Here is a 26,226-nt window from a genome sequence, read left to right as displayed (position 1 = left end):
TTTTGGAATGAGGGGAAAGATTGCAAGCAGAGATGATTCGGCAGAGCTACCTGGAGCTCTTGATGTCCTTACCTGCAGTGTGCTTATGGAAAACAAAACCTTTTACCAGCTATGCCATTGAATGGGGACTCGGCTCAAGGGAATGATTGTAGAGGTAAATTTAAAGTAGTTTGCCTCAGAATGTATTATTGTGCAGGACACATAATATTCTCTGACAGTGGCCAAATAAATTGATTCCCGAGTTTCACAGGGGCAATGTGTGCCTTGATTTGTGCATGGTGTACAACACGTTTCACACATTTGTAGGAATTGTTGGAATTGATATACTTCTTGACCTATGAAAAACATAGTTTGTATAAAAAGAGAACTCCAAAGTAGAGCACTACCCCTTAAAGTGAAATAGGAAGGGTGTTAGTTTGTCCACTTTACTCCCAAGAAATTAATGTCAATTTTAATAACCAATGTCATTTTCCCAAATAACATTGTGCAGAAAAGAAAGGACTTTAGCGGACTCGTAATACCAAATAAAATGTGTTGACTCATTTACTAATTTAAATTCATAATCTCCTGTTTTTGCTACTATTTAAATGAATCAAGACATTGTGCTCTCAAAAATAAAGGTTTCTATTCTAAGCCAAAGCCTGTAGACGAAGTAGACAAACATACCATACCCTGTATGTATAGACAGACTCAAAGGAGAAACCAACATTACCCTACAGATTACCCTATAATTATCCATATATTAAGAAAGTCATACTTGAATTCAATGGTTTTTCTGATGCCATCACTTGTCGATGGTGTTAGAGCAAACAAAGTGAAATATTTATTGTATCTTTCTGATGAGAATACTGCTGTGTGGTACTAACAAGCAAGGATAATTTGAATGGTTACATTGAAGAAGGTTGTATGTTTTGTCAAGAATAGTTATTTGGACTTGGTATTTATACAAATGTATTGTGAATGTAATTTTTAAGGATAGGCAGGCTATGTTTCTTTAATGGACAAGCTGCCTCTTTTTATATGGAATATTGAAGATTACTTCCATAGCATTCAAATTTAGGGGATCAGCTTTAATTATTTTGATTTATTATGTTTAATGAAACAGAATATTCAGATTAAAAACGGCCTATCTCTTTTTGCAGAATTTTGGGTTGGGATGGTCATCATAGGGGGTATATCCATAAATTTAAATTATCTGACAGCAAACATATGAAGGCTGTCCACTTCTTTTGATGTCCTTCTGCACTAATAAGGTCAAACCCATTGCATCTACATTAATCATGCCTAGCCTAATTATAGAGGATACCATTCTCATCCACCCAAGTCATCAGTTTGTTTTATATAATGTTAGCAACAATATTTGCAGGCACGTCTAAGAGCACCATGCATTGTTAGCTACATGGTTCTGTTCTCTGACCTGTTTTATCGAGATCAATTTGCTTCTCTGCTATGTTTCTGTGATATGACCAGACCTAGTTTGTACTCTACACAATATTAATTATAAATCTTATTAGTAACCAGCGGGACATGACCTTTACTCCCAGCAAATGAGAAGGGTCTGTACAGGGGATTTACCACTTGGTAAAGTCCCAGCTCTGAGCTTCCTTGGTGCTGGAGGCCGTCATATTCCACCACTGTGTAATTGGTAAGTGGTCCCCTGAGGCCCTACATCCACACACCCCTATCCACATATTTATCCACCCTTCGACGCCTGCCCCACTTACCTTGCACTGCTGTCCCTCTCCAGCACTAGGAACAATAGTGGTCCCATCGCATCCCGACACAAAACTGGCTGCCATAGAAAGTGAGAAAGGACTATGTGTAGTTTCTTTACTTCTCCCCGATCCATGGCGGCCATCTTTTTTTGTACTATTGAGAAATGGCAAACATGTAATTTCTCAATTTAAAAAAAAAAACATTATACGTACCCAATGCAGGTAATGTCGGCCCTGCTTGGTTAATATTGCTTACATATTAGATGTTGAAAATCTAATTCAACCCACAGCATACTGAAATTGTCTTTGTTGAATTATAATGCTCTTGTGAGAGGTTCTTTTCCAGGGTAATACTACAGTGCTTTGGGCTGCTGCTAATCACTGCCCTCTGCATGTCAACTACTCCCATACTTAATCACACTCAAAAGCTTTTGCATGCTATCCAGCTTTAGTGGGCCTTTGAATTATTTTTTCAGGATAAAAATGCTTCTGATTAGAGAAGTAGTAGACTTTACCATACAGAGTAGTATCTTTGTATTGAAATTAGATTATGTCAAACAATTTGACTTTTCACATAAATACACTGACACATTTCAAGTTAAAACATTAATAACATACTTCAAAAAGACATTTTGTTTGCCAGTCTTATCAACCATGTTCATAACAAGCTTTTAAAAGGCATTTCATTTACAATCAGATACAATTCTAATTCAATCAGAATTTTTCACATTTTATAAAGCTTAGCTCTTTCGGGAATCTCAACAACTCTAATATTAAAAATGTTTCGTATCCAGCAGATATTCTCATCCAAAAAACTTTAGTATCCAGCCAAATCGTGTTTCCCACAAAACAAGAAAACATTTTAATCTCAATGATCTTGCAGTTTGGCCTACTGTTAGTAGGTTCCTCAGAATTTGTGTTACATCCTCTTAACATAAATTACAGTTGTTATCAACAGTATGATCGCTACAAATCTCATTGTTAGGATTAAATCTAGTCTGAATCTCAGATATTCGTTTCTCGACCTAGCATCAGGGAAACATCGCAGATAGGGAAGGACAAAACCACTTTGCTTGTCTGTAATGGAAAATAACCTGAACAGCTTATGTTTGCTAAAATTTTCTTTAGTATTGATCCAATCTGTTCTATTTAATATATCTTTCAATTTCATGGGGTTTCCAATCAGAGTATCGTCTGTCATGCTACAGCTTTCGAGGTTCCACAGAGCCTCGGAGACTCGTTCTTCAAGTCCCTCAGTGTCTCACTCTTACCTAGTGTTAAGTGAACTCCTATATCAACATATAGTGAGATTTCCCTAGGTACAATGATCAATCTATAGAGTGATATCAACCTCCAATCCAAGAAAGCTCTTACGGACTGGAGTCCAAGCTCATATTGCATGCAAGCAATAGGCAATGAAAGAGGGAGATTTGGAACTTTCCTTCACACAAGGCCCTCTATTGTAGACCAATCAATTTTCCAGGCTGAAGAATCTGTATCCACACCAAATGAAATAGAAGGGATAGCCTACCTTTGCAAAATTTAATGAACGGTAATATAGAAAACCTGCAAAAGAAGTGTAACATTTTCTTCATCTGACAGACAAACTGATTAACTTTCCCTTCCATTAAAATCTCCCAAGATCTTATTGAGCGATTAGATCTTATTCGAAACCCCAAATAAGTTAAGTCTCTAGTCACAGGTAGCATGTAGCCCTCTAGTTTCCATCCATAACTACAGAACTTTTTCATAGGATTGCAAAAAGCCAAGATCTACATTTTATTAGGATTTATTAACAGATTGTTACGAAGGGAATACTGTTCAAAAGCAGTCAACAAACGCTGAAGGCCTCAGTGTATAGTCCAGCAGCACTATATCGTTGGCATAGGACAACCAGCTAATGGAGCAAGTAACAACTTTTTGTCTCGCCAGGGCCTGCAATGCTAGATATAATATAAATATAAATTAAACAGCCAGGGAGCAAGAATGCATCCCTGTCTGACTCCTCTCTTTGTTATTATCGGAGTCAAGCCTTATTTGAATATTGTTTATTTAAATGAAGATGGATCAAAATAGCCAGCAGGTTGTATGGAAGGTGCAATTTTTTAGTTTAGTCCATAGCTTGCCTCTATTTATTGTATAAAAGGCTTTGGACAGATCTATCCAAGCTCCATAAACCGGTTGCCCACCCTTCGATCGAGCGTTATACTTCACAATATTCATAATTAACCCATTCAACGAAGTAGCTAATCCCTTTATGAAAACCAATCCGATGTTTAGTCAAAATACCCGTAGCCTCTATCCAGATCTCCAAATCCCATAATACAAGCACAAAAAAGACTTTGTTTTCTGTGTCTAATAGGTCGATAAGGCAATAGTTAATGGTGTCAACCCGATCTCCTTTTTTATATATCGGTATAATGATAGCTCTTTTCCAAGATTCAGGGGCGCTCTTAATTCTTAAAATGCTGTTAAACAACATCAATAAGAACGGTGCCCACATTGTGACATTGTTTTTTAAGATCTTATTTGTTAAGCCATTTGGGTAAGGCACCCTTGAGTTAGAGGAATGGGAAATCAGATCTTTGATGGTCTCTAAATCAAACTTAAGATTCCACGGGGTTCCATACGGTACATCCGTTCTCACTGGATTCTCTTCCTTAAATATGTTACCTTAATGAGCCAACCAGTCATTTTCTGACACTGTACTGCCCTGAAGATCTGCTTGAGTATCCTGCTGCCAGTTAATTAATTCCCAGAAATTCCTGGAGGTCCCTAGTTGTAGTGCTTCTAACATAAGTTGGCCATGCTGATGACCTAGACCAATTTCTATAGTCATTCAAAAGATCCACAATAGACATATTCAGGCTCTCTGATGCCCAAATTGATCTTTGCAGATTATTTTTTATGAAGGCCAGTTTCCTCCTCAAAGGTAGGCTTATGTTGGTATGTTGCCAGCCTATTCCTAATTCAAGGTGCATCCAGGTTTCACAGGAAAACCACATAGGAAATTGGAGTACATCCTTTTCCCAGCTCATCTTCAGTAATTTCTCCTAAGGCCTCCCTTAGCCTATTATTTAAATCCCAACCCTTTTCTTAAAGAAGACGATTCTGTTATTTTTTTAGATCAACCTCAACAGTAGAACAGAATCCTCTTTCAGGTTTGTGTATTTTAATTAGATGGAGGCTGCTAACAGATTATGGTCACATGAGCATAGATCTTTTATTTTAAAATCTTCACAAAATCAGAATAGGTCAGTCGACAAAGCCATATGGTCAATAATGGAAGAGGACTTTCCACTTTTCCAAGTATTCTGAAGAATCAGGTCTCCCCTCATATTTCAACCTCAACAGTAGAACAGAATCCTCTTTCAGGTTTGTGTATTTTAATTAGATGGAGGCTGCTAACAGATTATGGTCACACGAGCATAGATCTTTTATTTTAAAATCTTCACAAAATCAGAATAGGTCAGTCGACAAAGCCATATAGTCAATAATGGAAGAGGACTTTCCACTTTTCCAAGTATTCTGAAGAATCAGGTCTCCCCTGATATTTCCATTGGCTACTATTAAATTCCCGTCCTCAAAGAATTGTTGCCATATTGTGTCATTGTTTCTTCCTACAGCGTTATCCCTACCCATGTCTACACTAGCGAAACAGTACGCATTCAGATCCCCTGCCATTAGGATTTGAACATATTAAAATCTAGTTTTAATGTCTGTAAATAAAGAGGAAAGGTCTTCCAAAAACGTAGCAAGCACAGCACATGCAGGGTTCCAATAACGATGAACTGTAATCATGTTTTTAATCTATGTATCCCCTCTTAGAGCAACTCTCACAGCCAATATACCGTAAACGTTTTTTGCACCAATTTCAATGCTGTTAAATCGTGTGCTGCGTGCAGCTATTAAGAGTCCCGCAGAGTGTCTGCAACCATTAATGTGGGTAGCAAGCTGGGACATAATTAAGAATCCATCTAGATTGTTATTTTTGTGAGGCCAGGATTCCTGGTATAAGATAAAACCAAATTCACTGAATATAAAATCTTTCATACTTTTTCCTTTAACCTCTTAAATGTTAAGGGGCTGAATCCACGCAGCAGTCCTGATAACAACTGAGGGCCCCCTGCAGGACTGTGCCTCCTCTGCTCACATTAGGTATGATGTTTGCCATATAACAACAGAGAATATAAGAAATGCTTATCGGTTTAAGCTGGTTGTTTGTTTCTCTAAACTCTGAAAAAGAAAAAGAAAACTGGAGCACTTTATTTTCATTTTTTCTCCCATTTTGCATCCTGTTCTCCTGTGCACTGACCTCCGAGCACACTGCCCGAGGTCTAAGCCATTCCAGGAGGCCTGCTTCTACATGCCTCGTGGCATCTCAAAGATGGCTCCCACTTTTTTTTGCTTGTAAATGGCTCCCTGTGGCCAACTGTATGGGCTACCTCCATCCCGATTGGTTTACCGGCAGGTTTTCTAAGGCCTATGGTGGACCGGCAGGCTTTAACAGGCCCACGCCTCTACTTTCTAAGGCCCTGTATGTCCCTGTCCGTACCAGTATGTGCACTGTGCTGTGAATTCCGGATAGCCCTCTCATTCCACATTATTTTGCTTCTCCATGCTGGCCCATCAGGTGACTGCACTGACATCCCCAGCTTCGACAGCATTCTCATGAGACCTACTAATTGTCAACAACAAAAAAGCCCCACACTTATCGGTGACATTGCTCCTTCCGACTACACCGCCTGTGACTCTCGCTCAATCTTCTGCAGTGTTGTACTCTAACGCTGACTTCTTGTCACGCCCGTACCATGTTAATGCATGTCTACTGCACCCATAGGCCCCGCACTCTGTACTGTCCGCCAGATGGCCCCCATTTCGCACTCTATGCCCGCTTCTCCTTTCTACCACTTAATCCTGCTTATACTAAGGTGTGCTGCCGGCACCCGTCCCACCGCCAGCCTATCAACATCACCTAACCCCACCTAATCACATCTCCCCTCACCTTTGCCCTACTGTGCTGGCTGCCCAAGACTGCACTGTTATGCCCTTCTACTAGCTTACCCCAGCATGTCTCCCACATGTTCCCCACCCTCCTGTAACTGCATATTTTGATTTAGCACCCTGTACCATGAGTTAAGGCTTTCCAAAATGTGTTCCTAAAATTAAGTTGCATTTTACCTATTTGTAACTGCATATTTTGATGTAGCACCCCGTACCATAAGGGGAGGTCTTCCAAAATGTGTTCCTAAAATTAAATCGCATTTTACCGATTTGTAACTGCATATTTTGATGTAGCACCCTGTATCATGAGGTGAGGCTTTCCAAAATGTGTTCCTAAAATTAAGTCGCATCTTACCTATTTGTAACTGCATATTTTGGGGTAGCACCCCGTAGCATTAGGAGAGGCTTTCCAAAATGTGTCCTAAAATTAAATCGCATCTTACCTATTTGTAACTGCATATTTTGATATATGGTGGCTGAGAGGAAATGGCGTGCTTCATATACATCCTCTGACAAACTGGCCTGCCGCCTGCTCCAAAGGCAATACTGATTCTCTGTCTGCACCAAGAAGAGAGCCCACATCCAAGCCTGCGTCTCCATGGCATCTAACAAGTTGGCCAAACTTTTTCAAATCTGCAATGAGCTGGCCAACCCTTCTGCAGCCTCTACCTCTCCTGCCCCTTCCCAGGCCCCCTGCATGGCTCTGGCTTCTCACTTCATCTCTAAAACTCAGGACATCCTGTCCTCTCCATCTTCCTCTACCCCCCTGCCTACTCCGTGCTCTTCCTCTGATCCCTCTGTGACCACCCCTCCTCCCTCTTTCTCTGCCTTTACCTGTTCTCCCCAGACAAGGTTTCTAGACATGTCCGATCTATGAAAGTCTCGTCAAAACAGGGCTCACTCCTGTTCTTCCAAAAACATCAAGAACCACATCGACTCCCTGGCTCCTGCCCTGGCCACCTTCTCCAACCACTCCACCACTGGAGTCTTCCCTTCTCCCTGAGGCACTCCCTTGTGCACCCTCTTCTTAAAAAACCTCTCTGCTGGCCTGTGCTGCCTGGCTAACTATTGCCCAATCTCCATCACTCCTCTCCTGAGCAAACTCCTGGGAAAGCTGGCCATCTCCCAGCTCAATCTTCACATTGAATCTGTTGGTTGCCTCCATGATCATCAGTCTGGCTTCAGAACTGCCAGAAGCATGGAAAATGCTTTCCTGAACATCTGTGAAGACCTGCTCTCCAACCTTGATTCCAACACCCCCTGTGTCCTCATCTTACTTGATCTCTCCTCTGCCTTTGACACAGTCAACTATGCCATCCTGCTCAACTGTCTCCGTGATAACCTGGGGATCACCGTCCAGGCCCTGGTGTGGCTGACCTCTTTCCTTTCTGACCAACCTTCCCAGGTCCAACTTGGGTCTTTCCACTCCTCCATCTCTATCTCCACCTGTGGTGTTCCCCAGGAATCTAACCTCTCTCCCAGGCTGTTCAACCAATATACCAACTCATTGCCACTCTCTGCCCAAACTTCCAGTGCTATGCGGATGACACTCAGCTCATTTTCATGCTACCCTCAGCCACCTCTTCTCCCTCTCTCATCTCTGATAGTCTGTCTGCTATCCAGGAGTGGTGTACCACCAAGGATCTCTGCCTTAATGCCAGTAAGACTGAGATTCTCCTCATCGGCACACCTGCTCTCTCCTTTCCTGTCACTCTCTGGCCGGCCTCTCTTGGCCCTCTTCCTGCTCCCACCTGCGAGGCTAAAAACCTCGGGGTCATCTTAGACTCCACACTCCCCTCTCCTCACATCTTTGACGTCTCTAAGAAGTTACACTACCAGTTGCACCTCCTCAGAGGTATTCGTCCTTTACTCTCCTTCCCCCAGAAGCTCACTGTCTCCAGAGCTCTGGTTCTCTCTAGGCTGGACTACTGCAACAGACTCTTTCTAAATCTGCCTGCTTCTACTCTCCACCCTCTGCAACTCATCCAGAACAGGACTGCAAGACTTGTCATTGGCCTCAAGCCCAGGGATTGTATCTCTCCAGGAATGAAATCTCTGCACTGGCTCCCAGTGGCTGCAAGGATTAAGTTCAATACCCTCTGGATTGTCCACAAGGCCTTCTGGGGCCTGGGGCCTCAACACTCCAACTCTCTCTTCCTAAATGTCTTCCTTCTCAAGCTCTTTGTTCATCCGCCTCCAATTCCCTCAGGGTCAGTCGCTTCTCCAAGCAATGAGTTGGTGGTAGATCTCTTTCTTCGGCTGGGGCCCCCCTCTGGAACAGCCTCTGTGCCTCCCTGAACTTTGAGGAGAATCATCTCCAGTTCCGGAGGCACCTCAAAGCCTTTCTCTTTGCTTCTGCTTTTTCTCCTCCTCTCCCCTGCTGATCTCCTGGCTGAAACTGAAACTGTGCTGGTTACCTGGCCACCCTCTGTTCTGGGCCCCAGGTCCCTCCCCCACCAGTCACACACATCTGCACTGCCTACCTGGCAAACCCCGCACTTGGGGACTGTTTTCTGTATCTCTACAGTCTAACTACCAGCACTTAACACCTGATGTCTGCACTTACCCTTGCACTTGCCACCTGCTGACCGTACTTACTTATTGTTATTTATTCTATTAACCCATGCACTGCATTGTCCCCTCCCCTTTCCCTCCCCCACTGCACTTTCCCCATTCCTCCTTCCCATGCACTTGAGCGATCTGAATGACACCTGGCCTATTAGGATCGTTGTCTGTCTCCCCTCTGTTCCCCCTCCCTTGCCTCATCGAGCCTTGAAACACTTGTGTATAGGCGCGTTATAAATACCATATGATATCATTATATCATAGCACCGCGTACCATGAGTTGAGGCTTTCCAAAATGTGTTCCTAAAATTAAATCACATCTTACCTATTTGTAACTGCATATTTTGATGTAGGACCCCATAACATGAGGTGAGGCTTTCCAAAATGTGTTTATAAAATTAAAGCGCATCTTACCTATATGTAACTGCATATTTTCATGTAGCACCCCGTACCATGAGGTGAGGCTTTCCAAAATATGGTCCTAAAATTAAAGCACATCTTTCCTAGTTGTAACTGCATATTTTGATGTAGCACCCCGTAACATGAGGTGAGGCTTTCCAAAATGTGTTCCTAATATTGAATCGCATCTTACCTGGTTGTAATTGCATATTTTGATGTAACACCCCATACAATGAGGTGAGGTTGTCCAAAGTGTGTTGCTACGGCTAAATCGCATCTTACCTATTTGTAACTACATATTTTGATGTAACACCCTGTACCATGAGGTGAGGCTGTCCAAAGTGTGTGCCCTAACATAATTTGTTTATACCTATATGTGACTGCATATTTTGATAAAGCATGCTATGACTGCAAACTATCTTCATTGTAAGAAAAAGATGTAACCAACCTCTTAAGCCAAAAAGCTCCTAGATGCCTTTGGGTTTTGTTCGCTATACAAATGACAACATAAATAAAATAAATAAATAAAGGACTAGGTATCTCGTCCTCAGCACTACGTTTGCAGTGTGGAGGACGAAATACCTGGTCGTTTTTAGTACTTCTGTTTGCGGGATCGCTGCAAATCAGCAATCGCACAAGTTGGAAACCCAACTCATGTGAGGAGGAGGGTCCTTCTACCGGCCTGGGGGTTGTCAGCGGGCATAATGTGCACTGAGGTGACACTGAATGTAAATTGAAACGGAAGGTAGGTTCCTCCCTCGTCCTCCAGCATTTTTGTGCCGTTTTCATCCATGGAGGTGTTGTTGAAAAGGAGAGACTCCCAGCGGCAGTCCCAGGGAGCCCGGGCACGGTACCCATCCTTTCCCGGGGGAGCAGCTGTAACGCGGGCCAGCCAGAGCTCTAGGATAGTTTGGGGGGATGCCCCTGGCCTTGGGCGGCTGTCTCCCATGTGGGTCAAACATTCCCAAATGTAGCATCAACTGCAGGGACCCCCAGCAGGGTCCCCCTCCCTTGTCGGAAGGACGTTCTGTAATGCAGCCTAGCCAATGCTCCAAGATGGTCGGGGCGATGTCCCTGGCCTTGGGTGGCTGTCCCTCATGTAGGTTGACCATCCACAAGCCCAGCGGTGGTTCCAGGGAGCCTCGGCATGGTCCCCATCCTTTCCCAGAGGGAGAAGCTGTAACGCAACCCATCCAGTGCTCCAGAGTGGCAATGGGTCATGTCCGTGGCCTTGGCCGGCTGTCTCCCATGTGGGTTGAATGTCGCCAATCCCAGCGGTGGATCCAGGGAGGCCCAGCAGGATCCCTGTCCTTTCCCCGAGTGAGAAGCTGTAACGCTGGCAAGCCAGAGCTCCTGGTTGGTTGGGGGAGATTTCTCTGGCCTTTGATGCCTGTCTTTACCATGGTTCGACGGCCCCAAGCACAGCCTGGAGCTCTGGCTGGGCTGTGTTACAGCTTTTCCTTCCAGGGAGGGATGGGGACCATGCCAGGGCTGCCTGGCAGTGCTTCTGTATTTGAGGTTGGTCACCCCTTATGGTAGACCTGGGACATTACCCCTGACTATCCTGGAGCTCTGGCTGGCCTGCATTAAAGCTTCTCCCTCTGGAAAAAGCCTGGCCCTTGTTGAGGCTCCCTGGGACTTCTGCTGTTCTTGCAGATCATTGACTCACATGGGAGACAGCCACCCAAGTCTGGGGACATCACCCCCGCCCATCCTGGAGCTCTGGCTGGCCTGTGTAACATCTTTTCCCCAACAGGGAGCCCCGGCATTGTGCCAATAACTCCACGGAGGGAAAATCTGTAATGCAGCCCAGCCAGTACTCCAGGATGTTTGAATGTGATGTCCCCGGCCTTGGACGTCCATCTCACCATGAGGGTCTATGTCTCCGAGCACAGCGGCAGTCCCAAGGAGCCCTGGCAAGGACCCCATCCTTTCCCAGAGGGAGAAGCTGTAATACAGGCCAGTCAGAGCTCCAGGATAATTGGGGGGATGTCCTCGGCCTTGGCCAGCTGTCTCCAATGTGGGTCGACCATCCCCAAGTGCAGCGGTACCCACAGGAAGACCCGGTAGGGTCCCCATCCCGTCCCAAAAGGAAATTCTGCAAAGCAGCCCAGCCAGAGCTCCAGGATGGTTGGGGTGATGTCCCTGGCCTTGGACGACTGTCCCTCATGTGGGTTGACTGTCAACACACCCAGTGGCAGTTCCAGGGAGCCTCAACATGGCCCCCGCCCTTTCCCAGGGGGAGAAGCTGCAACACAACCCAGCCAGCACTCCAGAGTGGTAGGGGGTCATGTCCCTGGCCATGGGCGGCTGTCTCCAATGTGGGCTGAATGTCCCCAAGCACAGCATGGTCCCAGGGAGGCTTAGAAGGGTCGCCATCCTTTCCAGGAGGGAAGTTCTATAATGCAACCAAGCCTGAGCTCCAGAATGGTTGGGTGCCATGTCCCTGGCCTAGGGCGGCAGTCTACCATCTGGGTTGAGCATTCCCAAGTCCAGTGGAGGTTCCAGTGAGGCCCGGCAGGGACCCCGTCCTTTCCTGGAGTGAGAAGCTGTAACGCTGGCCAGCCACAGCTCCAGGATGGTCGGGGGTGATATCCCTGGCCTTTGGCACCTGTCTTCAATGCGGGTGGACAGACCCCAAGCCCATCCTGGAGCTCTGCCTGGGCTGCGTTACAGCTTTTCCCTCCGGGGAGGGATGGGGACCCTGCGGGGGCTGCCTGGGACTACCGCTGCACTTGAAGTCCTGCATGTTCCAGTTTACCGCTTTCAAGCAGTTCCATCCTTGCATAATTTCTGCAGAACCTGAGACAAAATATCAGGAAGAAGAGATAAGATTTAACGCAGGATTATTACTGCTATTCAATACCTGTCCACGATCTCTGCTGATAAACACTCTTCGAGAGGTGTTTATATCTCTATCTAGTTCTTTCATGTTTGATGTTACAGTCTTTATACCATTATCTGTCTCAACACTTGAGATAGGCATCATACATTGTGGTTGTGATGCATAAAAAACCGGCCCCAGCCGTTGGAAATCTGGAAAGGCATTGAAGACTGCATTTGGACCCATCTTAGCTTTTAAGCCTACTTCTACCACGTGTGAAGTTTCTTCCTAAGGGAAGCAGACACTTTCAATGTCATACGATGAAAACAGAACATGTCTGGAATTGCCCTCATAGTTGATAGTAAAGTAGTACGATTTAGTATTTTTTACAACCATTATCCCAATCTACTTGTTTAACCCAAATTCAGGGAACTGCAAATGGCTTAAGGTTTGCTGATTTCACAGACAACCTCTGCCTGTGTTGAGTGTAAAGGTTGATTTAGTAAAGCAACTTCATTGGTCTCGGCATTGCCGCTACTCTGTTAATTAGAGACAGTCTCAACAATATCTCTTTGTGGATTCAAATCAGAGGCATTCCCGGCAGAAGAGTCAACGGGTACAGCAGCTTTGGGATCACGGGTAGACGGTTTCTCAGATGGATCCCGACCAACGACATTAGCATTCAAGTTTGTGTGTCCCTTACAGAAAATTGGGGCTAAGCAATTAGGTGGTTTCACCACAGGAGGCTCTGTTTGAATACCCACGTTTTCCTTAGATGTTCTCAGAGCAAGCTGTGTTAGATCAAAATTCAGTGGTAGACAATTTGAATCACAGTCATGTTCTCAAGGTTCCTTATCTATTATGTTGACTTGCAACCCACATGTCTTAGTTTTGGTCTTTCTTGTTGATCCCCTCTGTTGCGACTCATCCATTGTATTATTTAAAGCTTTTCTTTTGCCGAGCATTTTTACCCTCATTAGAAGGTAGACCCAAATCAATAGCTGAGTTAGTCTCACATATTTTATCTGCTCTCTTTTTAGATTCAGAGTGCTTCTTTATTTTTCCATGTGTAGGTGAAATAACTATCACCATATTTCTTGCAGTTTGATCAGTCACCATTAAAGATGGAGTATCCAACTGTGCAGCAACTTCTATTGGAAGAAGATTTAAGTCCTGTTCATCTGATATATGGGTTAATCTGACAAACTCCTCTAGCATCTACTGTGAGAGTTGCGTATCATCAAAACTCTGGTCATTAACACATGATTCAGGTTGAATCTCATTTATTCTATTTAGTTTCATCATCGAAAAGTTTAGCACTTTCTCTCTCAAAGTTTTAGTCCAAATGACAATTAGCTGATTATCGAGTTTCGAGAAGTTCTCAGACAATGCCCCCAAAGTTGCTGTTTGGTCAAGTTGAGAGATTTTCAAATCTTTCAGAGCATCCATCACCGTTGTGTTAATCTCCCCTCTCAAGCCTACCAGTGATGAATCACAACAGCTAAGTTCTTTAGGAAGCTCAAACAGCAAACCTGAATGATTTGGCACTTCACCTCTCAACATTTCAAACATGTTGACTAATGAGTTCAGTACGTAATTCAAGGCTGATAGTGTCACTTCCAAAACATGTGTATCTATTTGCGGGGAAGGGAACGTTCCCCCAGACTCTCATGTTCTCTATTATTATTGTGATTTCTTTGAGGTGTAAGATCTCCATCAGCTATGTTAATAGATGAGAAGAGATCATATGCCGAAAGGTCAGTTAGCAACTCTTTCTGATTCTCATTACTGGAGTTTCTTGCGATGGGAACATCCTCACTTCAGATAGTAAAGGTATTACATGTATATATTCCATTTCATCCACATTACCCAGACTGTGGGATCTACTCTTTACGAAAATATCTGTCATTTTCTTTTTAATCAAAGTCGTTGATAATTTGTATTATAAATTGTTAGAAAACATCTCTCTAGATGTGAGTCAAGAAGAAAGTTTCCACAGGAGATGCAGAGGTCAAATTAGCCGGAGCCTCTCTGCCTAAATTGTACAATTCCGTAAGGTCAGGAGGAAATGCATGGATCATAACTTGTTCAGTTAGGATAGATGGACGTAACATAGCTGAACAAGCAGTGCACTGCTTCAGGATTGCACCGTCATCTATTTCAGGGACCCGTAGATCTTCTTTAAAGTTCCTGCTTCTCAGATTATAGATGGAGCTCACATATTTCAAATAGTCAAAATATGTTTGTTTCCAAAAAGAGTCATTTAAAATAAATGTATAATCACAAGGTTCTTTTGGAGTATCAAATCACTCACCGCAGCACAGCGTGGAGCCGATTGGTCAAATTAAACCAGGTACAGAAAGAGTCACATATAACAAAAGAGAAAACCCAGCTCAGTCAAGTGAAAAAGCTGGTAACTGACTTCAATGAATATATATGACTGCCACAGACTGTCCAACTCAGTGACCAACTCCATGGCACTCCGCGCTGTAGTGGAGTTTTTATAGAATAGCTCCTCCTCTCAGGCCGCTGCTGTATGGTAAGAAAAGACAGACTTCAATGAATATAGGACTGCCACAGACTGTCCAACTCAGCAATCAACTCTGTGGCACTCCACGCTGTATTGGAGTTTTTAATAGAAGAGCTCTTCCTTTCAGACCGCTACTGTATCAAACAATTTAAAGGAGTAGAAATTGGTGGTTGCTATGAGCCCTCACATCCTAATGGTTTCATAGGCCAGTTTAATGTAACCCACGCTTTAGCAAACACATGTTGATGATATAGAGATGACATTCACATGATTTTCATAGGAACAAGAGTGCATTGAACGATTTTGAATGACACCAAGATTTTGAACACGTTTGGCAGTGAACTATTCTGTAGCGTGGTGAACGGTTATGGAATAATGCAACATAAGAACAAACGAATGAATATTACACATTGAGACCTCGTATAATGTGAAGTAATACAGTAGTTAACATACTAAAACTAAACAAGGACATTGGCCAGACATGTCATTTTCGTTTTTCTATTTAGTACAGAAAAAATAGTGATCTTGCAGAGCATTCCCACTTATTGTGGCAAAGAGCTCTCTATTTGCATTCGCTATGGAAATATGCATTAGCCTTGTTCAAGTTGTTCCTGTACCTGCTTGCGAGTTAAAAAACGAAATTGCCAAGTATATTCTAAACCTGTAACTTTTTGGCAGGGAAAGTTGTACTAATCAAGCACACGCTGTTCTTTTCTGTGAGAAAACGTCAATTTTCCCATGGTGAAGCGTAGTGTCACTTAGTGCATGTGCTCCTGTTTGGGCAGGACGCTTCCACTAGCCCTGTGTATTTTTTATGTTTGGTTGTTGGGGAAGCTTGCAGTGACCTGGCACATGATGTACCTGCTTGTGAGAAAAGCGTCCACTAGCTCTGTTAATGCTCTACCTGATCGATTTTGAAGAAAGCTTCCTCTGGTCCCACATATGCTGGGTCTGTACCTGTTCTACATGTGAGGGAAGCCGCTGCTGGTCCTTCCCTGTGTGTGCTATGTAAGAAAAGTTCATACTTTTGTGAACTGTGCTGCGCTACTGCTTACGAGTGCCCGTGATGGAAGCTGGAACTGCTGATACCAATGTGGTAGGAAAGATTTCAATTTCATGTGTAATTTTCCCTCCAGTTGTGTACCCCCCAACTTTTTTGCTGCTGTTATACACCATAGTCTGACTTTAGCTGCACTCCCCTGGGCTTTTTGCTCACTTTTTTAGGGGGAAACAGACATGCCGTTAAAGACAGTCAGTACTGGGAGTCTTTGTTTCCCTTAGTCCTTGTCAATGTTGCATCTTTTCTGCAACATGTTGCAAGTGCACAATGTACCTTCCAGTATAGTACACTTGGGTCTTCCTGTCATTTGTAAAGGCCTTAGATACTCTCGAAGGATTTTTTAGGAGAAGTGCAGATGTGCCTTGGACAGGGCTGGTGGCAGCTTATCTTTTAATGTATTTTTAACCCTTTCCTACCAGGTAAACCGCGTATAATGTGTTTGGCACGAATAGGTGCCCTGGCTCCAAAATGGCCATGCCACGCTGTTCTTTGTCCTCTCCTTTGGCCATCTTGCCCCTTCACCTTCCCCAGGTCGAGCCGACCCAGGTCAGTCCTTATTTGGGGATGCATTCTCTCGCAAAAGGCCAAGCTTTCACAGGTTTCTGCATGGCTTGTGTGTGTGCTTCCAGGATGTGGGCTGGACTGTCTGGTTCCAATACACATACTGGGTGCCAGAGAGTCTGGTGTGCTGTGAATGCCTGGGACCACAGTAGTCCATGATTGGTCCACATATGGTGTGCCTGTATGTGAGCATATCTCCCATTGGGTCCTCTTCATTTTGGCGCGAAGGAGATTCTGGGTAAGAGAAGGCTCCAAACACCCATACCATGTCGATCTCTGGAGTTCTCACTGAACGAAGGATAGGATCCAAGTATCCTGAAACTAAGAAGCTGAGTCGAGGAACCACTGGTGACCCACTGGAAGGTTTGGCACCCTGAGCCAGCTGTTGTCCTGCTGGACCCCTCTGCGTCTGATTGAACTTTAAGGTCTGTGAAGATGCTTCGACCCACTGGAATAGTAGGACTATTCTCAGGACCTTTATCAAACCCTGCAAGTATGCCTTCTCGGAAGTGTCCCTGGGCCAACCAGTGGGCTGACCAGCTTGCACATGATCTTTGCTCTGTCACCACCACCATTTTGAGAAGGCCCTCCAAACTCGTTACATCGCAAGCTCTGTGTTATCGGCAGTATCACAACGAATTTCATACACTTGGCATTCCCAGGTCTGGAGTGCACCCGAACCGGAGTACACGTGGTTACTGTGTCGCCCAGCCGTCGTGACGAACTTTGCAAGTGCATTGCAGCTGTGAATCTTTGTGCCCCGAAGCTACCTACAGTGCAACTGGCCTGATCCATCCACCAGGAGCAGAGAAATCACCACTGTCTCATTTGGGAATCAACGCTGTAACTTTGACGCTGAAACCCACAGAGCCACAATATTGTCACATTTGGACCTGCAACCGAATTGGACCCGACTGCCGAAGTTTGGTCTGGAGTGCGCCAGGGGTCGGTGAGTAATTTCAACCCTTACCAGTGGCCCCTAGTGCATCCATCCATTTTTATGCAGAAATGGCCCCTGAGGGCCCCTCTCCTTTACACAGAGCTATTGAACTATTACCAATTCCTTAGACGTGTTCTGCCCTCTTGGGGAAACCCTACACGAATAGTGTGAACCTATTCTTCATCACCTCACCTGCCTTCCTGAGCTGCTGCAGACCCTACAAGTGGCCCCATTTTCACCCACCTGCACTACTGTGTGCGCCAGCATTGCAAGTACATTTGAGCAATAGGCTCCCCTCTTCTTAGGGACTGGACTGCCTTTCAGTTAGGATTATGATTACTGCAGAACTGCCAAAAAGCTCTTTGCACTACCTGCTCCCTTCCCTTTTGTAGGTTGTGGACCCATTTCGTACATTAACCCTTTAGACCCCTTAGTTTTGGGTATATGTATTTTAGTAGGATTGTGTTGGTTTGAAAGTGTTACTGTTAATAAATATTGTGTTGAAACTCATAGTCCTTGAATAAATGTATAAACCTGACTGGGAGTGATTTGTAAGTGTCCTTTACTCTGTGTTCTCATTGAGGTCTTTCAGTCACCCTCACCCCTCCCAAGACCTAGTCTTGATCGCCGCCAATGCTACCTTGATTAGTCTGGCTTGTCCAGAAGGTTACCCTGTTCCAAGAAACTAGGCTGGCCTCCTGAATCTCTGCCCACCAGGTCAGAGTTCAGAAATCCATCTTAACACAATGCAATACCTGTTCATTGTGTGATAGAAGCTTGCAGTGCTGTGGAAGCTTGCAATGCTGCTGTCTGCAATGTACCAGCCCAGTGCTTGATCAAAACTGCCAATGCTGCTTTCTTTACTGTGCCACATCTTTGTGCCCAATTGCTCTCATGATATCCATGCTGTACTTTTCATGTATGTCACAGAAGATTGAACTTCTATTGTATGTGCTGTATTCTTTACTTGTGCATTGGTTCTTGTTGTGTATGGCTTGCCTGGGTAAGCAGGAATGTTGTGATGTCATGTGATGTGTTAATATCTGAATGTTGGAATGTGTGAGTGAAGGTTCTAGCCTGGGTCAGTTGGTTAGCCCTCTGCCTGGGTGATGGGCCGCCAGTGTTTCTGTCCTATAACAATCTTATATGTAACCTAAGTGACAGCTTGTAAAGGTACCTAAGAATCATGTAATAAACCTAGCAAGCATATCTAAGAAGTCTGGAAGCAGCATCATTTCATTGGTGATGAGGGTGGTCTTTTAAAGAGGAGCCCATGTGTGAAACAGAAGGAAAGCTGGTGAACCTGCTGTGGGGGGTGCAGGAGGAAGGAGAAGGACAACACTTCCCCCATAACAAGTAAGGCCCATCAGCCACAGTGGCAAAAGGGGGAGGTGAAGTGCAGAGCCCAGGTGCTCACTTGGGAAGTACTCATAATTGGAGGAATTAGCTGCCCATGTACTGTAAGAAGAGCTGAGTCCTGGGTCTGGAAGGAGAATGTGACCCATCTGATGGATAAAGATAAGTTGTCTCATCAGCAGGAAAAGGGGGGTAGCTGGGTCCCATAAGCGTTAGAGGGAGCAACGGTCTGCTCTTAAAGGAAACAACTACTTCTGTTCGCTGGACTATTTTGTCTGAAATCAAAGTGGACATACTGCCAAGTGAACATAATGCCATTATATGGTTGAGAGCAATTGTAGGGTTGGATACAGTGGAGCGGAATTGTCTGGGAGAGTATTGAGAGGATCTTAATGCGCCCTGGATAAATATATGGCAAGCGGGTGATGTTTGTGCATAACGTTGTAAGCGCGTGGCATGGTAGTGGCCGACGGTTGGAGAGGCACGGTCCGTGCTTGCCTGACCCCTGTCTGTACATGGTGACGTCAGCGAGAGTCTATGGGGACTGTTGAAGTAATTTAATGTCACGAAGTTCCAAACGTGCTTACCTCTGCGAGTGCAGTTCAACGCAGTCTCACCAAGCGCAAAACGGAGCGATGAGAGGAAACAGAAAGGTTCAAGTAAACAACCCTAGGATGTCCTCAGGCGTGACTGGGAAATGAAATTGCGTCGTTTTTGGTTTTGGTTTCTCAATCCATAGACTTGGTGAGGTGTATCTGTGCATCTTGCGGTTTCTGATATCTGATGAGCTGCTTTTGGAATAAAGCTATTGTCTGGAGAGGTTTAAAACGTGTGTTGCCATTTGTCGAGTGTTGATGGACCAGGATGTAATGCACCACGGCCTTGTAGTCAAGTGGATCACTACCAGATTGTAGGAATCCCCTCTCATTGAACTGTGGTGCTGTGGAAGCCTGCATAAGGAATCATATCGGCAGGCAGTCCATGGCTGGCAAGGGGAGGCAGTCGTGCAGTGCACCTGGAAATGGAAGGCAGGCAATGGAGAGGGGCAGAGCTTCCAGATCGAGGAACTTTTATATGCTTCCCTGTGTAGTGTATTGTGAACTTTTTAATGTATTTTAAGGAGAAGGTTAAGTTGGCTGAGTACCAACACGTTTGTTTGGTGCAAAGAATAACATGCTGGTGTGGGAATGGATGGGCGTTTCTGGTATATGTAGCTGAATGAAACAGCTAGCTATAATCTTTTGAGGAGTTTAAGGAAAGGTGGACACCTAATGCCCAATGTCATTGTGGAATTAATAATTTTAGGTTGGATTGGGTTTTGCTGTGTATGAGTCTTCTAGAAATCATTTTTTGATGATTTTCAGCATTTAGGTCACTTAATTGCGGCATGGACTTTTAGGATTGGATTTGGGTTGGGTTCATGACATCTATGTCTTATAGACTAGATTAAACTTTTTGAGGATTTGCAGTGTTTAGGTCGCTGATTTGCGACATGGACTTTTAGGATTGGGTTGGATTGGGTTTGCGCTTGACACCTGGTATGGTTAAATTGATACAACTTTTAGTAAGTGTGTAGAGTTTTGCAACATGTAATGTGTTATGCGTGATTGTGAAGCATGGCGTATGGTATGGAATCCCTGCATGAGTGTGGGGAAGAGGACATTGGGGATAGCGCCTTTAATCTTATGTCCTGGGTGTGGATATGACCACCTGTTTATTGTGGGGGTAGCACCTCCTATGTGTTTGATAAGCTTGGGTGATGCTTATACTAAAATTGTAAGTGTGGTTGTGAGTGCCAATCCAAAATGTTGTTATGTCTGGGGGTAGCGCCTTCAGTACTGTATGGTTGAGATTGTGGGAGAAGTCTTGCATGGTTCAGCAACGTACGTTTGTTGTGGTGGTAGCGCCACCAGTTCAGCCGGGGTGTGACTGCGATGGTAGTCATGCATGGTAAAACTATGTATGCTTGTGTGTGGTGGTAGCACTGCCAGTTCAGTGAGGGCATGACTGTGTTAGTAGTCATGCACGGTTAATGGCTATAATTGCTGGGTGGTAGCACCCCCAGTCCGTTGGGGTGTGACTGTCATGATAGTCATGCATGGTTTGTAGCTATTATTGCTGGGTGGTAGCACCCCCAGTCAGTCGGGGTGTGACTGCGTTGGTAGTCATGCATGGTATACACAGGTATATGTGTCGGGTGGTAGCGCCCCCGGTGTTGGTGATGTGCATGCAGAGTCACACATATATATATACTTTGACCTAGTGGTCTTGTACCACATCTATTTAATTATTTTGCATGCAGGCGGTTGTGTTTGGCTGCACTGTGTGCTCATTTATGACTCGTTCCACCTTTCAGGGTCCAGAGTGTGCTAGTGACATTTAGTTGTTGGTCTCAGTGTGCCTTGCCAGTGCATCGGGAATACGTTGAGTGGCAGATCGTTAGTGCACATGTGTGCTTGCCGTGGTCATCTGAGTCGGTGTGAATGGGGTGTGTTGGTGTGAGTGGAGGTGTGTCCTGTAGTGTTTTGTATGTTGTGGGTCAGCGCAAGGAGGAGAGGTGTTGTGTAGTGCTTGGTGTGTGTAGTGTGTTCATGTAAAGGGGGAGATGTGTTGTGTATGGCTTGCCTGGGTAAGCAGGAATGTTGTGATGTCACGTGGAGTGTTGATGTCTGAGTGTTGGAATGTGTGAGTGAAGGTTCTAGCCTGGGTCAGTTGGTTAGCCCTCTGCCTGAGTGATGGGCCGCCAGTGTTTCTGTCCTATAACTATCTTATATGTATCCTAAGTGACAGATTGTAAAGGTACATAAGAAGCATGTCATAAGCCTAGCAAGCATACCTAAGAAGTCTGGAAGCAGCATCATGTCAGTTCTATCAATGCTGTAGCTGTTTAGTAAGTTCAAGAAAGGTTGTGACCCACATTTACGAAACGCAGCTTACATTTTTACACAACATACTGCGTACTAACGGAGAAGGCAATTGTTTGGCACAGGTTGTGGGAAACAACACCTTTCAAAGAACACTAGAACAATATTATTGGTTAAAACTCCCAGTTCGATATTTCACTAAAGCCCTTATTTAGGAAATCTACTGGAACCAGAGTTTCTGCTTTGACTCCACTCTATTTCCTGGTGGCCAGAGCCACCAACCCATTCTCACATTGGGTGTTGACGGCAGTCCATTGGTGGTAATCAGCAGGCAGAAGAATTTCCCATTCCGCCATATGGTGCTTTGGCTAGCATACCACCTGCTCAGTTATGATCAACTTAGGCGCTTGTACTTCTTCAGCCAGAAAAACAGACTTAAATACAGTTTACCATTTCACTTTTGCAATCCAATTGACAATGTTACATTAGATCAACAGCAGTGGTCTGAATTATAATATTAAATTTGCTAGACATGTCTTCCAAGTTTACATTTCTGAATTAGATGGATTACTTCGTATCAATTTGTAAAGCAAACTGCTAGAATCTTAATAGGGTTCGTGCAATCACTGCGTAATTTGTCTGAAAGACCAGTACACATCGAACACTGTTTGGCCTCATGTTTGACCTATATCCTGATAGATTGTAGAGTTTCATGTCTCTCTCATGTAAACTGGTGTTTTTAAAGATCCCTTGAGAATGAATTCTCCGCCTCTGGTATGTGCCTGTCTTTATCTTAAAGGTTTTATTGTGCAACCCCCATAAGCATTTTCCCGCCTTTTTCAGCTCCTCTGCTTCCACGTGCAAACGTTTTCTGGATTTGTATGAGCAGAACAGATCTGTCTCATTTTTCTCAATGCTAAATACAGCTGTATTTCAGAAGGACGTAAATTAATCTTAGGGCATACATATCTTAGAAAAGGCAGATCACTTGTTCTCTATCTGCACAACGGTTGACTTAACATGCTGCAAAAAAAGAAAAGGTTTAATTAGATGCAATGTGAAACTGAAACTGCTTAAAATGGCTATCTACATTATGTTATCTGTCACCAAATTGTTTTATTTTTATTATCCACTTCCCCAACTTTTCTCTCAATCCAACTATTATCCAATATAAATTGTGATACGTTATTGTAAGGTAAGTGATGTAGTATTCAACAATATCAATAGATATTTATACCGAGCTTTCACATTTTCAGCACCTACTTTATGTATATGTGAGTGTGTGTAAGAGTATATTTTCACTTATTGGGGACTGTTCCATAAAGGGTACACTTAAGAACTACAAGAGTCTTGTTTGACAACATGCATGCCAGTGCACATCTTCTTTGCCACAAAATGGCAGGTGGTAAATTATTTAATTAATGGAACCTTCCACAACTGGCATAATGGTGGCCCCTGTAGCCCCTTGTAGATCGAGGTGCCCCACTGCCCCATCTCCTCAGGGAGGAGGCCTGAGACTTCATAAATAAATAATCTCTTTCTCAAGTACTCATACTTCAGAAATACATTACTTGTTTTGCTGCAAGAGAGGGACGGTGTCCATCTTCTACTACTACTGCACCACTACTGCATTTGTAATGGGTAGCCATATGTGGCATTATGTGGCTAGATTGATATTTTGGTGCCACCAGTCTAGCCATTTCTTACTGTGGCAGGACATTTTTTTTTATTGGGCAGCTATGATAAAGCAAGCATGATATGCGTTCTTATGTGGCTGGAATGGCATTTTGGTGCGGCCAGTCTAGCCATGTCTTACTATGGCATGCAATGTTTTACTGAGCATCTAAGATAAAGCAAGCATGATATGTCTTATTTATGTAGCTAGTTTAGCATTTTGATGCAGCCAGTCTAGCCATGTCTTATTTTGGAAGGGCCATTTTTACTGGGCACCTATGATAAAGCAAGCATGATAAATGTTATTATATGGGTAGACTGACATTTAGCTATTTCTTACTCTGGCATGACATGTTATACTTGAAATCCATGATAAACCAAGCATAATACATTTTCGTGCAGCCAGTTTAACTTTTTCTTACTGTGGCTTGACATTTTTGTTTTACTGACATCTATAATGAAGCAAGCTTGATAAGTGTTATTACATGGCTAAACCGGCATTTTGGTGCAGCCAGACTAGCCATTTCTGACAATTGCATGACTTTATTTAGTGGGAATCTTTGATAAAGCAAGCATGATATGTTTATTACGTTGGTCGACTTGCATTTTGGTGCAGCAAGCCTAGCTATTTCTTACTGTGGCATGACATTTCCTTACAGATCATCTATGATAAAGCAAGCATGATACATGTCCTCACATGTCTAGCCTGGAGTACATTGGATCCAGTTGTGGAATGGGATTGTTAATGACAAAGCCAAAAAGAATATATTTTTAGGGTGGGGGGGTACTGGCATATATTGGCACAGCCAGCTTGGACATGTTTTTTATAGTATCATTACTGGAATTATGTGAAAATCAAACAGGAATATGTTCTATATGGGAATACTGGCAAATATTGGTGCTGTCAGCATGGACATATATGGGTACAGGCAGCGTGAACATTTTTGTAAATGGCAGAAATTGTGGGGAAAGGCATGAACATGCATTGGGAAATGCTCCTGTGCACCATTGGTGACTTTTTCTATTTAATTTCATGAGTTACCATATAAAATAGTTTATGGCATAATTTAGTTTGAAGCGTTTTCTTAACAGCATTTCAAATACTACAAGGTTAAAGCTACCACACAATAAAGAATGCTGGAAAAACCACCAAAGTAACAGAAATACCCATCCCAAGAATGGCTCATCGGATTAGATAAACAGAAAAGAAAACACTTTCATTTAGAGAAATATGTGACCTGAATTTGAAAGTCCTCATCGGCGAGCCATGCACACGTCGATTTTTCCCAGACATTTTGGAATTGTAGACTGACTCACATTCCAAGTTCATTCTGTTAAACGGATTAACACTGGAAGTGCCATTCGTCAGCCTGAGCTGTAATCTACCCAAAACACATCTGGGGCCAGATTACAAAAATTTTGCACCGGTGCAAGTGCAAAGTTTGCACTGTATTAGCACTATGGCAAAGTTTGCCCTATTTTTAAAAAGGCTGGGGCACATTAAAAAACCAATGTACCTCAGCAAGTTCAGTTTGGCATATTAAAAGCACTAGGGCTAAAATTGCCTACCGCCAAAAAGATACATTGTTGATGCATTTTTGCATCAGGGCAAAGTTTGCTCTAGTACTAATACCATTCCATATTAGCACTAGGGCAAACTTTGCCCTGGTGCAACAATGTAGTGAAAATACCTTTAAATGCCTTTAATATGCCTTACTGCACTTGTTGAGATGCAATGGTTGTAATGTGTCCCAGTGTTTTTAAAAATAGGGCAAACTTTACAGATCATCTATGATAAAGCAAGCATGATACATGTCCTCACATGTCTAGCCTGGAGTACATTGGATCCAGTTGTGGAATGGCATTGTTAATGACAAAGCCAAAAAGAATATATTTTTAGGGTGGGGGGGTACTGGCATATATTGGCACAGCCAGCTTGGACATGTTTTTTATAGTATCATTACTGGAATTATGTGAAAATCAAACAGGAATATGTTCTATATGGGAATACTGGCAAATATTGGTGCTGTCAGCATGGACATATATGGGTACAGGCAGCGTGAACATTTTTGTAAATGGCAGATATTGTGGGGAAAGGCATGAAAATGCATTGGGAAATGCTCCTGTGCACCGTTGGTGACTTTTTCTATTTAATTTCATGAGTTACCATATAAAATAGTTTATGGCATAATTTAGTTTGAAGCGTTTTCTTAACAGCATTTCAAATACTACAAGGTTAAAGCTACCACACAATAAAGAATGCTGGAAAAACCACCAAAGTAACAGAAATACCCATCCCAAGAATGGCTCATCAGATTAGATAAACAGAAAAGAAAACACTTTCATTTAGAGAAATATGTGACCTGAATTTGAAAGTCCTCATCGGCGAGCCATGCACACGTCGATTTTTCCCAGACATTTTGGCATTGTAGACTGACTCACATTCCAAATTCATTCTGTTAAACGGATTAACACTGGAAGTGCCATTCGTCAGCCTGAGCTGTAATCTACCCAAAACACATCTGGGGCCAGATTACAAAAATTTTGCACCGGTGCAAGTGCAAAGTTTGCACTGTATTAGCACTACGGCAAAGTTTGCCCTATTTTTAAAAAGACTGGGGCACATTAAAAAACCAATGTACCTCAGCAAGTTCAGTTTGGCATATTAAAAGCACTAGGGCTAAAATTGCCCAGCGCCAAAAAGATACATTGTTGATGCATTTTTGCATCAGGG

The sequence above is a fragment of the Ambystoma mexicanum genome, chromosome 1q, assembly GCF_040938575.1.
Source record: "Ambystoma mexicanum isolate Mex_15411 chromosome 1q, UKY_AmexF1_1, whole genome shotgun sequence".
Taxonomy (NCBI): Eukaryota; Metazoa; Chordata; class Amphibia; order Caudata; family Ambystomatidae; genus Ambystoma; species Ambystoma mexicanum.
This window is presented reverse-complemented; position numbering follows the sequence as displayed.